This window comes from Lipophrys pholis, assembly GCF_963383615.2.
Source record: "Lipophrys pholis genome assembly, chromosome: 20".
NCBI classification, from domain to species: domain Eukaryota; kingdom Metazoa; phylum Chordata; class Actinopteri; order Blenniiformes; family Blenniidae; genus Lipophrys; species Lipophrys pholis.
This window is the reverse complement of record NC_137648.1, coordinates 14,614,168-14,631,268: the sequence shown is the minus strand read 5'-3', so window position 1 is coordinate 14,631,268 and position 17,101 is coordinate 14,614,168.

Genomic DNA, 17,101 nt, shown 5'->3' with positions numbered 1-17,101 from the left:
AATAGAAATCCAACTTCATCTGTCCATACAAATGTCCGTGTACTCGCCTCGGTTAATGTTTATAGCGTGTTGTTATCTGCATGCGTGTGTGGTTCTATTACTAAAATAAGCAAACACTCACTGACGCTACATGTAAACTACATTGTTTTCAGCCTTTCTGCAGTTCCTTTCCAAGTGGATGTTGTTTTCAAAAACATTTCCATGTAAATGCAAAACTTTTCTGAAACAAAAATGCTAAAATGATGCTTTTTCACTTAAATTGTTATTGTGTAAATGGGGCCTAAATGTAAAACTAGTGGATCACAGGAGTCAAGTCTGCAGAAATATGAAATTGTACCAAATGTGAATTATGAAGAAAACAAGTTATGAAACAATAATGCTGAAAACCTGTCACTGAGTTTTCCTAAACTTTGGTTTGGATAAACAAACCAAGTAATACTTAAAAAACACCAAGTTACACACTTGTGTGAAAAATATAAAACGCTAAATATGATGGGTCTATTATAGTGGGGATTTCACCTCATGCCAATTCGAGTGGTGTTTCGGGGCTATGATGCACATACCGAAAGAATTTGTGAGTTTCTGTTTCTGTCAGCATGTTTAACTAACAAATTAACTAGCGAGAATAGTGAGTTTAGTGTTTTAGTCAAATCTTCTGACGCACCATCAAAGGCATTGTTACAATCCATTTAGTTGCGGGTTTGTTTTTTGTTTTTTTTAAAGAAAAGTTCCAAAAGCACTCCAACTCACAAACAAATCTTACAAAATCTTGCATAATCGTCTCACAATTAAAAGATGGAGCTTTATCCTCAGAAGAGGTAATTATGTTTTTGTTGCACATACATTCACCAGTCACTGTTTCTCCACTTCGCTGTAACTAAAAAGCCACACAACCCTGGAAAGATGTTTTTTTTTTTTCAATCTATTAATTTAAAAGACTTACTTAGGTTAAAAGGTTCAAAGCCTTTCTTTTTGCTGTTGTCGTCAGAAATCATTACTAGTAACTTTAAACCAGCCACTGCTGTACATACTGAACTGGAAGGTTCGTGTATTTATGTCATGATCTGAGAGTCTATTCATAAATCAGGTACTGTATTTTGCTTCGGAACAGTGTTAAATTATCTCATCAGCTAAACCTTGCGGGTTAGAGTGATCCACTATTTTATCTTAGCATGTTTATTCCATAACGCTGCGGTGCAAATAAAATAAACCATCTTAAAATGGTTTTAACAGTCCTGTCATTACCCGCAATGCTGAAAGTAAAAATAACTAGCCGAAAGTAAACTTACCGTACATTAGTTTGATGTGAAATCCAAACCTTGCATTGTATAAATTGTACTGAAAATCGCTATTTCATGGTGTAGGAGGCATCTCATATGCGGTGGTTAGTTGTTTAAAAAATGTTTCCACAATCTGCAGTGGAGGCCTAAGTGTCCTTTGAATAAATTCAAGCACATAGCTCAAAGTTTAGTGGAAAAAACAAACAAACAAAAAAAAAAAAGAATAGATAAGACGCCATCACTCAAGACAATGTTGTCAGGACTACTCCCACTGGATCCCGACACAAAACAACTGAGGCAGGTCAAACTGAAGGGAGAAGGTGTTATTCAACACAAAAGAGATGCAAAGTTGCACAAACTGCCAACAAAAAGGAAACAGGACAACTGAGTTGGAAAAAAAAAAAAACAAAGTCAAAAAAGAAAGAAAAGTAGCTGCCATGGGACAAACAAGAAAAGTTACCGGGAGTAGAAAAGCGCACAAGACAAAAGTGACACGATTAAATACACTGAGGTAAGAACACATGAGGGCGGGAGTGAAAAGAGGCAGGCTGAAACAAGGCTCTGATGAGTTCACAGGGACAAACACAAGTACACAAACTGACATGCAATGAAATGGTGAGGTTTTGAAAGTGTAACAGAGCTTCAGGTCAAGTCTTTTATTCATCACACAACAATTATACACAGTATAATGTGCAGTGAAATGCTTTCAGTACATGTTCCTCACTGAAACAACAGTTTTTATAGCATAGAAGAAACAAAAAAATAAGACCATTATAAATTTAGAACCCAAATAAAAAAAATAGCACACTGTATTACAACCCTAATAACAATAAAGGAAATGATGGCACATGGAAGATAAAAGATAAATAGATAAATATAGATAGGTGCAATGCAGCAGCAGGAGGATGCCTTTTCCTTGCTTGATATTTTTCTTTTCAGTTATTGAGAGGAAATTGTTATGAATGTAAGTGTTTAAGCTAAAAGAATATTTTTTGTATTTATTGTAAGTGACAAATTTAAACTAATAACTAAACTTAAGTGTGACAGATACAAACTATATGAAGGTTTTAGAAAAAAAAAACTCCTACACTTGTAGTTATAAACTCGCCATACAACTGATAATAATAATATATTTCTATTATATTTCTATGTAAAAAGAAAAACCCAAAACATTAGAATATCTTGGGTTATCTTCCCATATTCAAACATGAAGACAGTCATACTGGTTTATCCATGGAGCTTAATTTACATACATCTTGTTTAAAGTCTGCTAGATTGCGTGGCTGTACTCTTGGTTTGTTTGTGGTTTTCACGCTATCCACTAAGTCCAGAGACGAAGCGCAGTGTAACTCAACTGTGTGTACATGTGAAGGAACGCCTATTGAGATTGTTACTTCCTCCAGGTATCAGCCTAGAAGACCGTTTCTATTTTAAACCTTTTTGAAAACCTGGCGAAGGAGTTAAGAATGAGCTTGGGCTTTAATTTCTGTAATGAATGCTTGTTTTTTCTGTTCTTGCCACTTTTACGCCATTGAAGGTTACCAAAGGCCTCGGAGTATTACTGCATTACATTTGAAATTGAAAAGAAAAACTGAATGCAAATAAAAGTCTTGGAGGGCCAGCTGAGGAAATGCTTCTCACCACAATAACAGTAGCATTTCAGCCAAACTGATCTGAACCTCCTTTTTTTTTTTTTTTAATAAAACTGTCAAAATAAGATTAAATCCTAAACAATATAAACATTTTCAAACTTTGCAAATCATATTGTGTGTGACCAAATAAATTCAGTCTATTAGCAACAAAGTCCGCCGAGTATTCAGCATGATCTGGAAAACGTGAAACGCTAAATCAATAGTTTGTGTTGTTCTGCATGTCCGTCTCATATAATCTTCAGTACATCCAATTCCGAGATAATTGTTTACATGCGTCTGCAATCACACGCTCGCCATTTTCATACTTGCAAACCTTTAGTAAACCAATATTTACGTAATTTAATCAAAATGCGTTTGAATCTCCATTTCTTTAGTGTCTTCATCGCTCCTCCAAAAACAAACGTGCGGCCAGTGGTAGTACTTTGATATTATCAAGCTTTCTTAAAGAAAGTGACTTCATGGAGGAAGGTCAGGCTCTAGCTCCAGCTCCACAAATGTTAAAGAGGACGTTTCACAACACTTTCTCCGCTTTCTCCCGGACTCAAGCAGCGAAGAAGCAACTGGAGCTCACATAAAAAAATATGTCAGAAGTCATGGGTCACACGGCTCCCCACAGGCTGAATCTGTGCTGAACTTTGGATATACATGAGTTTGTTTTGGTTTGATAGAGGTCCGGTGAAAGAAATCGAAGAAGAAGAAGAAAAAAAGAAAACATGTGAGGAGTTGAACTGAGAGTGGCTCTTTTAAGCCAATGCACACCAGGAAGTTGTTTTTTTTATTCTATCCACACATGACACGACACTTTTTCATTGAAAGAAACTGAGCGGTGCATAAACTATTCTCAGAGTTTAGCTCCTTTACACCTCGTCTCCTCTCTTTCTCTCTCTGCTTCTCTCTCGTCGAAGGGCGCCGCCGAATTGACAAAGAAATACTTTCCACTTATCATTCACAACACATCCACTTGATCTGATTTCATATTGTTCTTTCCTTAGGTCTGTAGTATGAAACTACTATTATGGAATACCAAAGGCCTCGGGTCCAAAGTGAAAAGTCCCATTAATAAAGAAGAGATTACTTTCACTTGCTGTCAAGGCCCTGTGCTGCTAAAGGATTGATGCTCTCACATTAAATCAGCCCCTTGAAAGGTCCTTCTCAAACTGTATGAGCGCCAACTGTATAGGCATTTCTTTTTTTTTTTCCACTATTATGTTTCACTTTCAGGGCATGTTCGGTGGTATTATCAAAGCATTGATGTTTGGATTTTTCTTTGTCTGCGAGTTCGGTCATTTTTTTGTATTTTTCCGTGAAAAAAAAAAAAAACAAGAAGAAAGTAAGAGCTGTGTATTTGTCATTTTTCCAAGAATGTTTGGCACTTTTCGTCCTCTCTCTTTCTTTCCTTCTTTTCCCTCCACTTCCCTCCTCGGAGCCACAAGGTTTGTTGTTCACTTTTTGTTGTCTGAACCATCGTTCAAAATGCAGGGCTTTTCCTCTGACAGGCGCCGAAGCAAGGAAATGAGAAATGACTTACACAGTTTAGCTCCTCTTCATTTTCACTCGCCTTATTATTATCAAACCCACGCGCGCACGCACACACACACACACACGCACACACTGGTGCACGTACTTTCACAGATGATTAGTGAAGTCTCCTCAGCAAAAAGACACGTAAATCTGTAAAGCGGTGAGAGGTTTTTTGTCAATGTCCACACTCCATGACATACAGTAGCTTTAGTTGACTTTGACACTGCGGAGAGTGATGGCCCCTGCTCACCACTAATTAGCTGTCATTCATAATTGATTAAAGTCCAAATGTAAATAATAAATGGAAATTGAATTTTATTTGGGGTGTCTTGTCAACTGCGTTTACCTAATACACGACTGAGGCTTGGTGTAAACATGAGGGCATAATTACATTACGTTGCAAAATAATTTCCTCATCAGATTTAGTTAATCATATTTGCGGCAGAGAGAGGCCCGAGGTGTCTCTTGGCTTTTGAGCAACATTTTTTATTTATTTTTTTATTTTTTTTGTTTTCCTTTGACTTTTTTTATTTTATTTTATTCTTTTCAAAAGAAGTTTATAATTCCGGTCATGAGAAACGGGGCCGGGGTCTCGTTCTTGTTTTGAGGAAAGCACTTAAGTTGTGACACGGGAGCGAGCTTGACTTTACCCTTTCACAAGATCTTTGGCTTCATTCTGAGAGAACTGGAACATTTAAGTAGTTCGCTGATGTAATTTACCTCTTACTTTCTTCCAGCGGATTGATGAAATGCTTAAAAAACAAGACCAAGATTATCTAATTCCAAGCTCCAAATTTTAACAAGCTGAGACTAAGTGAGAAGTATGTTGACCCAGGTACAGCACTTCACTTTATAATTGCCAATACTTGAACTTCATACTTTTACTTCACAAAATTTAATGGATGACCTACTTGTCACTTTGATTTTAGAAGCTAAGCATTATAAAATATGGTGTAGGATTAAAAATTTATGTTTGAACCTCCTTTGAGAGTGTGTTGGAACCTGAGGTGACAAGGTCACCTTGTCCCAAAATGAACAATGGAGTTACTAAAATGAAACCTTTAACAAAAAAAAAAAAGAAAAGATTAAAAGTACCTGATAGGTGTTTAAAATACAGTTTTCATACACACGAGCAACTTTAAGATGGACTGTGAAAAATGTTTCGAAAAAAATAAATAAAAATAATTTCATATCATTGCATCATTAGACAAAAAGCAGGGGTCTGAATACCTCTGCCACTCCGCCCCACCACGGGCTTTTGAAGTATAATTCATCAAAACAAAACTTCAAAATGACCTGCAGATTGACCCATGCACACCCTAAGCAATAATCCTGGAATAAAATGCTTTAAAAAATGTTCTCAGTCAAATAGTACAGCATAGTCATCTTGGGGTAATTATATGTCCCTGAAAATTACACAGTGGAAGCAAAAGAAACCCTCTAGGTTTACTGGAGGCTGGAAAAACTGGATAGTAAGAGAGAAAAGGATAGAACAGAGATAGAGGGAAAGAAACAAGTTGGCATACTTTTGTATGTGCAATGTTTTATTTCATTTCTTTATTTGTGTGTGTTTGAAGTTTGTATAGTTAATAAGTTTACGTCGCCCATTTTTCTTTTTAGCACTTACAGAAAACTAAACTTTTTGCTGTTCAGTTCCTGGATCTTTTTTTTTTAAGACCTGTGTCGGGTGATATGCACTGCGATCTGCAGAAACACACACGGGAGAAAGTGAAATCACATGCATCAAGCTGTAAACAAAGAAACACACATTACACAACAGCCCTGACGGGATACATTCATTGTCTCGGGTCTCTGCGGGTTAATCAGTAAAGTAACGACATACTTCACTAGTTTGATTCTTTTCGTCACTAATGGTTGATTTACCACTTAAAGGAGCTTGGCTTCACTACTTTCTTTCAGGGTAAATTTGCAGGAGAGCTTTGCTGCCCCTACGTTTGGCTTATATGTGAGTGTAAGCGTTTTAATGTAGTACTCTTAGCAAGCAGTTTTAGTAATCGCTACCAGCCAGCCACCAGTCTCCCCTTGCATTTTGGATGTCGGTGCATCCCCATTGTGTATGCGCATATTGTGAGGAGTGTGCTCTTCGAGTTAGAAAAAAAAAAAAAAAAAAAAAGCCATCGATGCAGTCCTCAGAAGTAGCACATCATTAATAACGGGGGGGACCTTTGAAGATCCCGCATAAATGTCTAATTAGGTTTGGTAACCTTTAGGAAACTCAAGTGGGTGAATACTAAACAGGCGCAGAGATCTTGCACTGCATGGCAAACTAAGCACTCAACATGTGTGAGAGAGAGCGCTGACATTGAGGAGGTTTGTTCCCCTGCCTGAAAGGGCATGCAATTTAAGCCACATTACAAGCACGTCTGAACTCATTGGCCAATTTCGGGCCAATTTAGCATAGTTAACCATCCTGTGTACATGCGTCGGCATGGAGGTGGAACAAAAATATGCCGGGTGTCTTTGCCTATTTTTTTCCCTTCCCGCCTTGCCCTTCAAGCTGTGTGGATCATTGTTTTGCATAAGTGTGACAAGCTCGCGTGGCATTTAACAGACCCTTAAGTGTGAGTATTCGAGCCAGCAGCCATGTTTATACTGATGCTGTTGGAATGATGTGACCTAGAAACTCTTGTGGTGAAACACCAGGGCTGGTTTACACTATGGTGTCATTGTCTCAGGCTAATAACACATGTATTAAGAGATGACAGCACATAACAATAAATATAGTGCCATGTGTTGTTTTAATATGCCCGGTCTCCTGCTGACACAGTCCCGCAGGCAGTTAAGCTTCAATCTTTAGCAGCAGCAGGAATCTTGGTTTAAAATGCTGCTGTTTGTTTGCGACCATTTTGGGTTTTTCATGACCATTTATTTCCTAAATGAAACCAAAAAAAAAAAAAAAAAAAAAGAAATCTCCCAGTTGAGTGCAAGCAACTGGAAAGACACTCATTTGTCCATCCTTCTTCTCTCCAGCTTTGTTGGCATGTTTTTGGAGGAAACCAGCATACCCACCAGAACACCCACACATACACGCGGAGAAACATTAAATAATAAAAAAATAATAATTAAAAACAGGAGAGCAGACATGAGAGCTTCCAGATCAGTTAGAGTACTTTTCTACACGACCCGTCTCAGTCAAACCTCTGACATTTAGGGTCTGCTCTTCTTTTTCTTTTTTTTCCCTATTGAGGCTTGGTGTCATCATGCCAACGTCTAAGGATCTCTCTAAGGCCATCAGAAGAAAGCTTACGGATGCCTTTGAGCCTGGCAAAAGATTTCAAAAGAGTTCCAGGTTGTTTTAAATCACTTAATCCACTGAGGAGAATTATGAGTTCAAGTGAATGTCGGTGTGTCCATGATTGACCGTCCCAGCAAATTAAGCCCAAGAGAAGAGAGTTCCCCCCCCCCCCCCCCCCAAAAAAAAGAAAGAAAAGAAAAGGAAAAAAAAATCTCCCAATAAGATCACATTATCTGCTGCTGGTGACAAAGTGACAGTCTCACAGCATTTGTACTGACTTGGAAGAAAATGTGTTATAACATTACTGAAACTATGGCTCACCAGTGAATGAGCAGCATATATGTGTGTTTTTATTCATTCTGCTTCAAAATGGGATACTTTGTTGTGATGTAAGCAGTGCCCATGACAACTCTTTTCAAATCTGTTTCAAGCCGCTGAGTCTGTTGGTCGTAAGTCAGAAACATTGATTCACAATGTGGCTCTTCATTGAAATGTCATGTTGCTTTTCATCCAGCTCTTACATCACAGCAGTGGCCACCGTTCTTTGCAACAATCGTCATGACAAACAGGCATCAAGGTAGCGGCGATTGCTCTACGGACCCTCTCCTCCTCCTCACCCACTCCCTCAGTCTCATCTGTCCGTAAAGGACAAAAAAAACGCCCAAATAACATGATAAGAGTCTACTCCAAGATGATTGGAGCCTGGCTCACCAACCTCAGCTCTGTCTACAAAAAAAAAAAAAAAAAAAGACCATCCAGAAACCTTCACAGAACCTGATGTATCACATTATGAGTGAGGAATTCTGTTTGAGGCCTTCAGGAAGGTGTTACTTTGTCTACCAAAGAAAAACCAGATAGATATTCTATGTTCTTCATTGCTTTAGGCAGAAGGCTTCTTCATGCTAAAGACGATAAGGTATCTTAAACCTGAGGACATTGTGACTATTATACTAAGTATTCATGTCCATGCAGGGCTACTGTGTTATTCTCATGCTTTGCTTCCCAAAACTGATTTGTGTCTGCAAATCTTTTTTTTTTTTATCACCGTAATGGAAGGAAGATAAATGAATCCGAGGAATCATGAATCAATAAAGACCAACTTCACTAGCAAGTTTTCTCTATGATTCTATTCCTCTGCACATGTTGATCACGTTGTATCTGAACCAAGTTACATTTAGGAAATCATACGAGGAGCCAACTAAAAGTTGTGAAGTTAGCATTAAGAGCTGCAGTCTGATTATTGTCTCGGTCACCCAGAGAAAATGTCAGTTGTTGATTTTTTCCCAGATTTCAACATGACAAGCAGCTTTTTATTTTTTTATTTTTTTTATTTTATTTTAATGGGAATATTTTTTTTCTAAATCATTTGGAGATCTTTTGAATTTCTCGCCAGACTCAAAGGCATCCACAACCTTTCTTCTAAAGGCCTCAGAGAGCTCTTTAGATCTTGGCATGACGACATCTCATGCTTCAGTAGTGAAGCGAACAGAAGGGCCTAAACTTTGCGAATTTTTAACAAACTTTTGAATTTGGAATTTGGATATCTATTTTATTTCTATTTGTGTTTTCTATTATAACATTTTTTTTTTTTTAAAGACATTTTATCCTTTTCAGTGTTTTTATACAACATACTTTGACAATTTCTTCTTCGTCTTTCTGTAATTGATCGAGACAGAAACCACTTATTATTGTGACAATTGTAGTATAATATACTCACCTGTGACTGTCCTCTTTGATAAATAGTCTTGATTATCAAAATCAAATACAGATTGTCTGTTTTATGTCACCCGGTTGACAAATCCCGTCTTTATCACATGATAAACATGACATTTTTAATGTTTTATTTGCATGATCCTTTCATTCCGTTTCAAATAAAGTAGTGAATGTAGTTTCTGCATCGTCCATGGGCTCATTTATCCTCACTACAAAAGTGAGGTCGTAAAACTCAAACAAAAATAGTCTGTTGTTCAAACAGTAATGCGACAGGTTTCACAAGCTGTGCGTCTCATTACTGCATCTCCATGGGTTTATCATGTCCTGGTTTATGGAGATGGGAATTACACCTTTTCTATAACCTTTAACACATCTCAGGCTGTCCACACACGCCAAAAAGAAACTCAACGTGTCCCGGTCATGATACCGCAAGCTGCTTCCTGCAAAACAATATAAACCTAAACGTCTCCAGACGTACATCACAGGCATACGCGGTGCAACACATTTATTATGTGCACCCACATACACACGTTCAAGCAAACCCACAAACACGCCGAGTTGTCAGAGCTGGGTGTAAAATCAGAGGGGCTGTTAATGGAGGCGGACAGCTTGGCTGCTGTTTCATCAAAGTGCAGAGGAAATGCAGATCTGTGTCCTGCAGGATGCAGGGAATTGGATCAGCTTCCTTCTGTCTGCTGAATTCGAAACACATACCAGCGGGGATTAAGACAGCCTTTACCAACATACAGTGACTTTCTGCTGGCCGTCGATGGGAAATATTTACTTAGTGCTCGCATGTGTTGATACGCCCATCAGGAGCTCCATCTTGTCCCCTGGCCAGATAGCTTTGTTTAGCTGCCAGCTATGTGGCAACCTTGAGGATATTTTCTTGTATTTGATTGATACAAGAAACCCTGCGAGGCACAAACTTTTCTCTCTGGCTGAGTTTGTAACGAGTTTGTGATAAGAGCAGTACCGCAAAGCGATGAGGGAAACTGCTACTGCAACAAGCAGATGTCACTCGCCAAAGTGTCATTAACAGGATTGTGTGTTTTTCAGTGTTACACAAATTATTTATCTGTCAGTCTTTCACATGAGAATATTCTGTGAGGAGTTTGCATCTTTTTTTATATATATTTGAAGTGGTCACTGTCATAAAGGTATAAAGGTTTGCTCTCAAGTTGGGGTTCCAGTGGGTTGCGGTCCAAACATGTAAATTGATTGTTGGCGTTATTGCGAAACACTGTCCTGTGATGGACTGGTGACCTGTTCAGGGTCACCATGAATCCAGTTAACCAGCCCGGTCAGGAGAATGTACTAAACTGACACGTGGGTCATAATAAAGTGGCTTTAAACTTGACAACGGAGCTATTATCATTCATATATGTGTTTCTATAAACAGGAGAGGCCTTATATCTACCATTATTATACTCCAAAGGTCTTTGATATATTTTTGTACAATTCATTGTCAAAGGCAAATGATTTTGGTTATATTACTATGTTTTCCACTAAAAATATTAAAAAGATAAGACATCTTTGACTAAACTTTCGGTATCACTTATATGACTCAAGGCTAAGTCTTCTCTTTTTCGGAAATCAATACATGGTCACACGAGACTAGGCTTGTTACGAACCCAATGACACAGATATGATTCCTGCAACTTCTGTTTTGGAAACAGGAAACACAGGAAGTCCCTGGACCTGGCAAGTATGTGAATGGGGGTAGCTGTAATGCAGTTTGTGGCAAAAGAGGAAAATGGATCAAATGGAACCAAAGGATGGCATCATTTAAGACAATTGCTATACAGGTTTAAACTCACATACAACGGTCTAATACCAACATCTTTTATAACATTGAAGTACAAGTTTCTAGTTGACGGTTCCCATGTGTACACCTACTTGTGGCATTGGAACTACACCGATCAATACTAGAGCAAAGATCACTTTCTGTACTTGACCAAGTAGCCTTTAAAGTACACTTTCACCATCTTTTATAACATCTGCAAGTGAGAAATTTTGAGTAAGTCACAACAGGACTCTCAAACTTAACCTTCTCCCAGTACTTTGGGAAAGACAAAAAAAATGATAATAATGAGAGAATATTTTTATATAAATGACCAAAGGATCTATTCTTTTTTTAGTATTTCCTCTTGTTACTTTCTCACACGTTGCAAAGTACAGGACTGGCTTTGAGATAAATGAAATAAATGAATGCAGACAGTGTGTTCTGTCCACCAATACATTCCACAAAGTAAAACCATTTTGAAACACAAGAATCTGACGAAATAAAAGCCCATGTAGGCCAGTAATTACATGTCTATACAAACTAAGGTCAATGGGGAGGAAAAGACATTCACTGAAGGAGAAGACAATAAAATATTTAGTGATTTTTTTATTTATTTTTTTTTGTATTTCCAGGGACACTCATCCTGAAAAGAAAAAGAAAAATGTTTGCAGGAAACGTGAGCAAAAACTAGCTTAGCGAGTTATTTGTGTCATTGCACATTTGTATCTCTATTTGGATTTAATTCTAACCTCTAATTACCCCAGAGAAGAAGAGCTTCACTTTACAACCGCTACCTATTTAGTGTGTGCGTCAGCAACAAAAACAAGTCAGGCTTCGTGCCATTATAGGTGTCAAAACAAGGTATTTACAAAGACTAAATGCTGGAGCGACAGCAATTTCATCACAGTGGAGGAACAATCGACCAGATGTTTTGTCATTAGGTATCAACGCAGCACACTTCATCTCAACCATTCAACAAGGACATGGATTTTACAATAGCATTTAACGAATCACTTTAGGCTTCATGTTATTGTAGGGGGGTGGGGGGGGGGGGGGGGGGGGGGGGGGGAAACCCACGTCAGTCTCCGGGAGCCGTCTATAATTTGATCACGTTCCGCAATCTGTCACCACGTTTTGTTTAGTTTTTTTCCTCCTCTCCAAGGTGAAGGTCAGGACAGGAATTACAGTCATTTTCATTGAGAGGAGTAAATTATTTCACATAGGCTGCAGCTATAAGCATAAAAGTTTTATAAATGGGTGTAATCAAGAACACCTTGAAATACCATCCTCACTCCCACACCTGCTTTTTTTTTTTTCCTCCTGAGAACTACAAAGAAAAGTGTCAGCTGCTTTATTTTTTCCGCCAATTGATGGAGCCGGGGGTCTATGGAGACCTCCAATTTTCTGAGTGAACGGTCCCAGAAAGAGCTAATGATATGTTAATGCTGAATGGCAGACATTAGGGAGGCCAAATGACGGCAATCCCAATTACCTCTGAGGGACGCGCCTTGTGTGGTTTTGTCACGCAAACAAACTCTGTAAATACAAATAATGCGCGGAACATTGGCTGAAAGGACTCCGGGGTGGCTGACAAAATGTCATGGATCTGAGGAGAAGAATTGAGGAACTGAAGACCGTGCGACTTATATACTCAAACAATGATTACGCCTCCACACTTTGTTCAGCTGCGGAAAAAAAAAAAAAAAAAAACAACAACAAAAAAACAAATAAATAAGTGGCTGCATCTCGCTGTGAGAGATTTACATCTTTCACTTTTCCTGTGAGAGCAATTATTCTGGCGTAATTCTTCAAAAATGTCACATGTAAAAAAAACAAAAAAAACAAACTTAGAGGTATCTTTAAAATTATTGCAGAAAACTTTTGATTGTTCCTTTCGTTTGTCCTTTCATGACCGCTGACGGGAGTATGGTGGGGGTTGCGTTGTACTTACTACAGCAGCTGTAGCTGCGTGTGGTGTCGGCAGTGGGAGGAGGTTAGCTTTGAATGGCATAAGATTGAAATATGTCACGGCAGATTTCTGAATTCCCAAGCATTCCTCTTGTACATGAACCCTTTGTGTGGGTTTACCTCTGAACGCATCCGTCAGTATGTATGCGTTCTTGTTTGGCTGGGCTTAGCTGCAGATGCCCCCCCCCCCCCCCCCCCCCCCCCCCTCCTTCCCTCATACCTTCCTCCTCCTTGTGTGTGCAGCATATGGCCATTGTGATGGAGGGTAAAAGGAAATGACAGGCCATTTGAAGATGCTCTCGTCCCTGCATCATGAATAATGCAGAGGGTGCAGCGAACAGGTTCTCAGCGCAAGCTTCAAAGTTTATCGGCCTCCCCTGTCTCCCCGGGAGAGAGACTACAGTGCTGCGGGGAGATTACACCGACACTGAGCAGGACCTGGTCAAACTCAATTAAATACAACCAGGATAATTCCACCCTCTCATTGTGCCATTCGGTTTTATTAGGAAAATATACCCAGCATGCTCACACCTTGAAATGACAATAGAAAGGAAAAACAGAGAGTGAATTATTAAGCAGGGAGTTGACTCAGTAGTTTTATGCTAAAATATGCAAATAAGTTGATGAAGAAGACATGATCGATGAACATTTTCATTAATTATGTCCGACCCTGGGATCAGCAGAGACTGAAGTGTCAGAATGAAAACACAACAATGCCCTCTTCAGCAGGTTCAAGCCTTGGACTTAGTTTAGTAAATACCAGCTGAAGCACACCCGGCGTCGGCCCGCTGATGCTGCTAAAATACACAGAAGTGGTGTTAAACCTTTGTTGATGGGTTGTAACAGTCCCGTTGATAGATGATTTATTAGTCCTGATTTGAATGTATAATTGAGCGGAAGATAAGTGAAAACTCCCCCTTTCCAAACACCCACTGTAAATCTCGCTGTTTGTATAAATATGCATGTTTCCTTCCACAGTTTCCGAGAGCCTTTTGAGATCTAATTAGCCCCCAAGCCAGTCCTGATGGAGATGTAGGCCTACCGAAACGCTTCCCTCCACCAAGGCTGGTGTAGCATGTAACTATTTTCTGTGTCTACACGATAAACAAACACTTATGCCGCCCACATATTCACTGCTATATCAAGCCAAGCTTGGCTAATGATGATAAACCTACGTAAAGTACAAAGCGCTGCTAATTAGGCCTATGTCGATTATGGCTCATTAATGCTGATGTTGCCCTGACATGTTTTTGCCAATCATCACTGGAGAAGGTTTCACTACGTTATTCTATAATTACTTTAATTCATCATCGCACTGATCCACCAGTTTCCACAAGCTACAGTCGCAGGTTTAACTTAGTTTGTCTGTTAAAGAAAAATTAAAAATTGATTAAAGCTATGGGTTTTTTATTGAGTGCGGACTGTCCAGTAGCTGATATTGTATTTTACATGAGACATTGCATCAAAAGAGTTCTTTTAACTATCCAAGGCAAAGGATGTGATGTAACAAGATACAATTTTGGCAAAGGGTGACATTATAATCCTTGAAGCCTGAAAAAGTCAGTGAAAGGATGAGAAAAACGTAAAATTGGTTTTCGAGGAAAATTCTATTATGTATTATATTAAGTGTTGATTTCAATAAACGGAAAATCAAAATCAGCCAACTGACAGAGAAGTCACTATATCTGGGGTCATTAAATTGTGACCCACTTTTTAAAAGTTCAAACCAAAATCTTCACTTTGTATTTTTTGTTTTGGGGGCGGGGCAAAAAGACACCTAGATATACAACAAGTTTTACATGAAAAATAAATACCAAATTATTAATGATACAGAGGACCCTCATAACTGCTTGGACAAAAGCAAACAAAATGAATAGCAAATAATGAAAAATGCACGAAACAAGATTTTTTTCATTGGTTTACTTTTGATGAAAGTTGGCTTGTCTGATTAATTTAATACTTCAATTGCCTTATCTATCTTTGCAGTACAATGATAGAGTATGTTCTTGGTTGGAGGAAGAACTTTTAAGACACTCTTTGGACATCCCCAACTCTACCAACAATGTTTAGTTTGGAAATACTTTTTAATTTTGGATGGTTTTATTCATTCACGTGCAATTCCTTTTAGAGCACATATAAAAGTTTCTGTCACTTTCTATCCTCAATCTGCATAAATACAAATTTAAAAATCCCGACATCATATTTCAGTTTTGCTATTTTGCCTGAAAGTCAACATGAATTAAAAAAAAAAATGCTTCTCAATAGAAAAGTAAAAAGTTCAAAATCACATGTACATTATTTACGAATTATTAACCCTCGCAAGGACCGATCTGCGGCCCAAGAAACACAACGTAGCCAACTTCAGATGTAAAGTCGATGTTGCCTCATGATGTGGGTCTGCTTGCATGACCTTGTGGGAACATGTGAATCTACATGATGATGGATCCATCGTCCCTACGACCGTCTTGTTGTCTTTGACCTTTCATAGACAGAACAGGACAGGAAGAGTGTCATTGCTGCCCTATGTTGATCGCACCGCGTATTGCTTTTCATACACAGATGACATTGGTGCATCAATGATGGATCAATTTTAGGACATCTTTCCCGTGATTATCACACATTTCTCCTCTTTTGCACTCTATTGCCCCAATCTTGCCACTATGACCTACTTTCTGAATCCTTCCTCGGTCCCCAGGCACTCAAGAAGCAAGCTGTTGCACTCCCACTCGCGCAGATACCTCTCAAGAGAATTATTTATATTGCCCAGGTCTGGGGACCCGTCTAATTTGGGTGGAACTATAGAGTACACAAACCTCAGGTCTGACATTTCTTCTGCTGAAGGCGGGCGAACTGTGAGCGCTGCTGAAAGAGATAGAGAATAAAACATGGTGTTGCAACGGCCTTTGATCCGCCTTTCCCTCCTTTTCTCTTTTTCAAAGGACCAGTGAGGAGCCGCCCAGCTGATGTCAGAGCGAGGCCCCCTGTTCCTCCGCCACCAACAGACGCAGCCAGGATGGACGGGCGGCACATAATTATTATTATTTTTTTGTTCCGCCTGAGTGCGACAGAAATGAAGACTGCCCTTCTTTGGAGTTATGTTTCATGCTGGGTAATCGCAGAAATAAATATGCACCCGCATGCATAAATATGCGAGGACTTAGTCCCCAGTTGGCTTAGAGTTATAAGCTTATATTTCAACTGATTTCTCCGCCTTGGCACTAAAGAGTAGAGCATTTCTTACTTGCCCTAAAACCTGGCTGAAATATATACCTAAAACATTTCCTCGCATGCTCATTAAATTCACATTTTAAGTTCGACACCACAGAATAACGACAAAGAAATGATACTTTTAATCACGCCAAGATTGTCGGCACTCGTAAGAGAAATCGAAAAGTGTGACCGTGTGATAAATGATCCCGGACACCTGTGTTGCACGCAGAGCCAAAAGGCAGAATGATTTTCTTAACAGGCAGCCAAGAGGTCAAACTGTATTAGCGAGGTTTCCCGCAGACAATCTGAGGAGAAGCGTGTTCCTCATCTCGCTGAGAGTCTCTGAAAATGGGCACCTTCTTTGTCAGGGCAATTTGTTGATGATGCATGGTTATGATAAGAATTGAGTGAAGTGTCTGTAGCCGCCCTGGGCCTCCCGAGCCAAGGCGCCAAGGCCAACGCAAGTAATCAGCCAAGGGCCAGATTGAGCCGCCGATAAGGAGAGGGTCCCTGATTGCTCGTAAGCACAGCAGCCAGCGGGCATTTAAGACACTTTGTGCTGATTTTTGATTGACAGGGGGTCAATCAAAATAGGAATCTGTCTGCGGCCGTTATCAGTGGTGGAGTTTACATCAGATGTCCGTGTTCGAGTCGCTGCCCATCTGCCTCGATGAAAGCAATCGAATGAACTCTGCGGTTCATGTGATCCAAACCG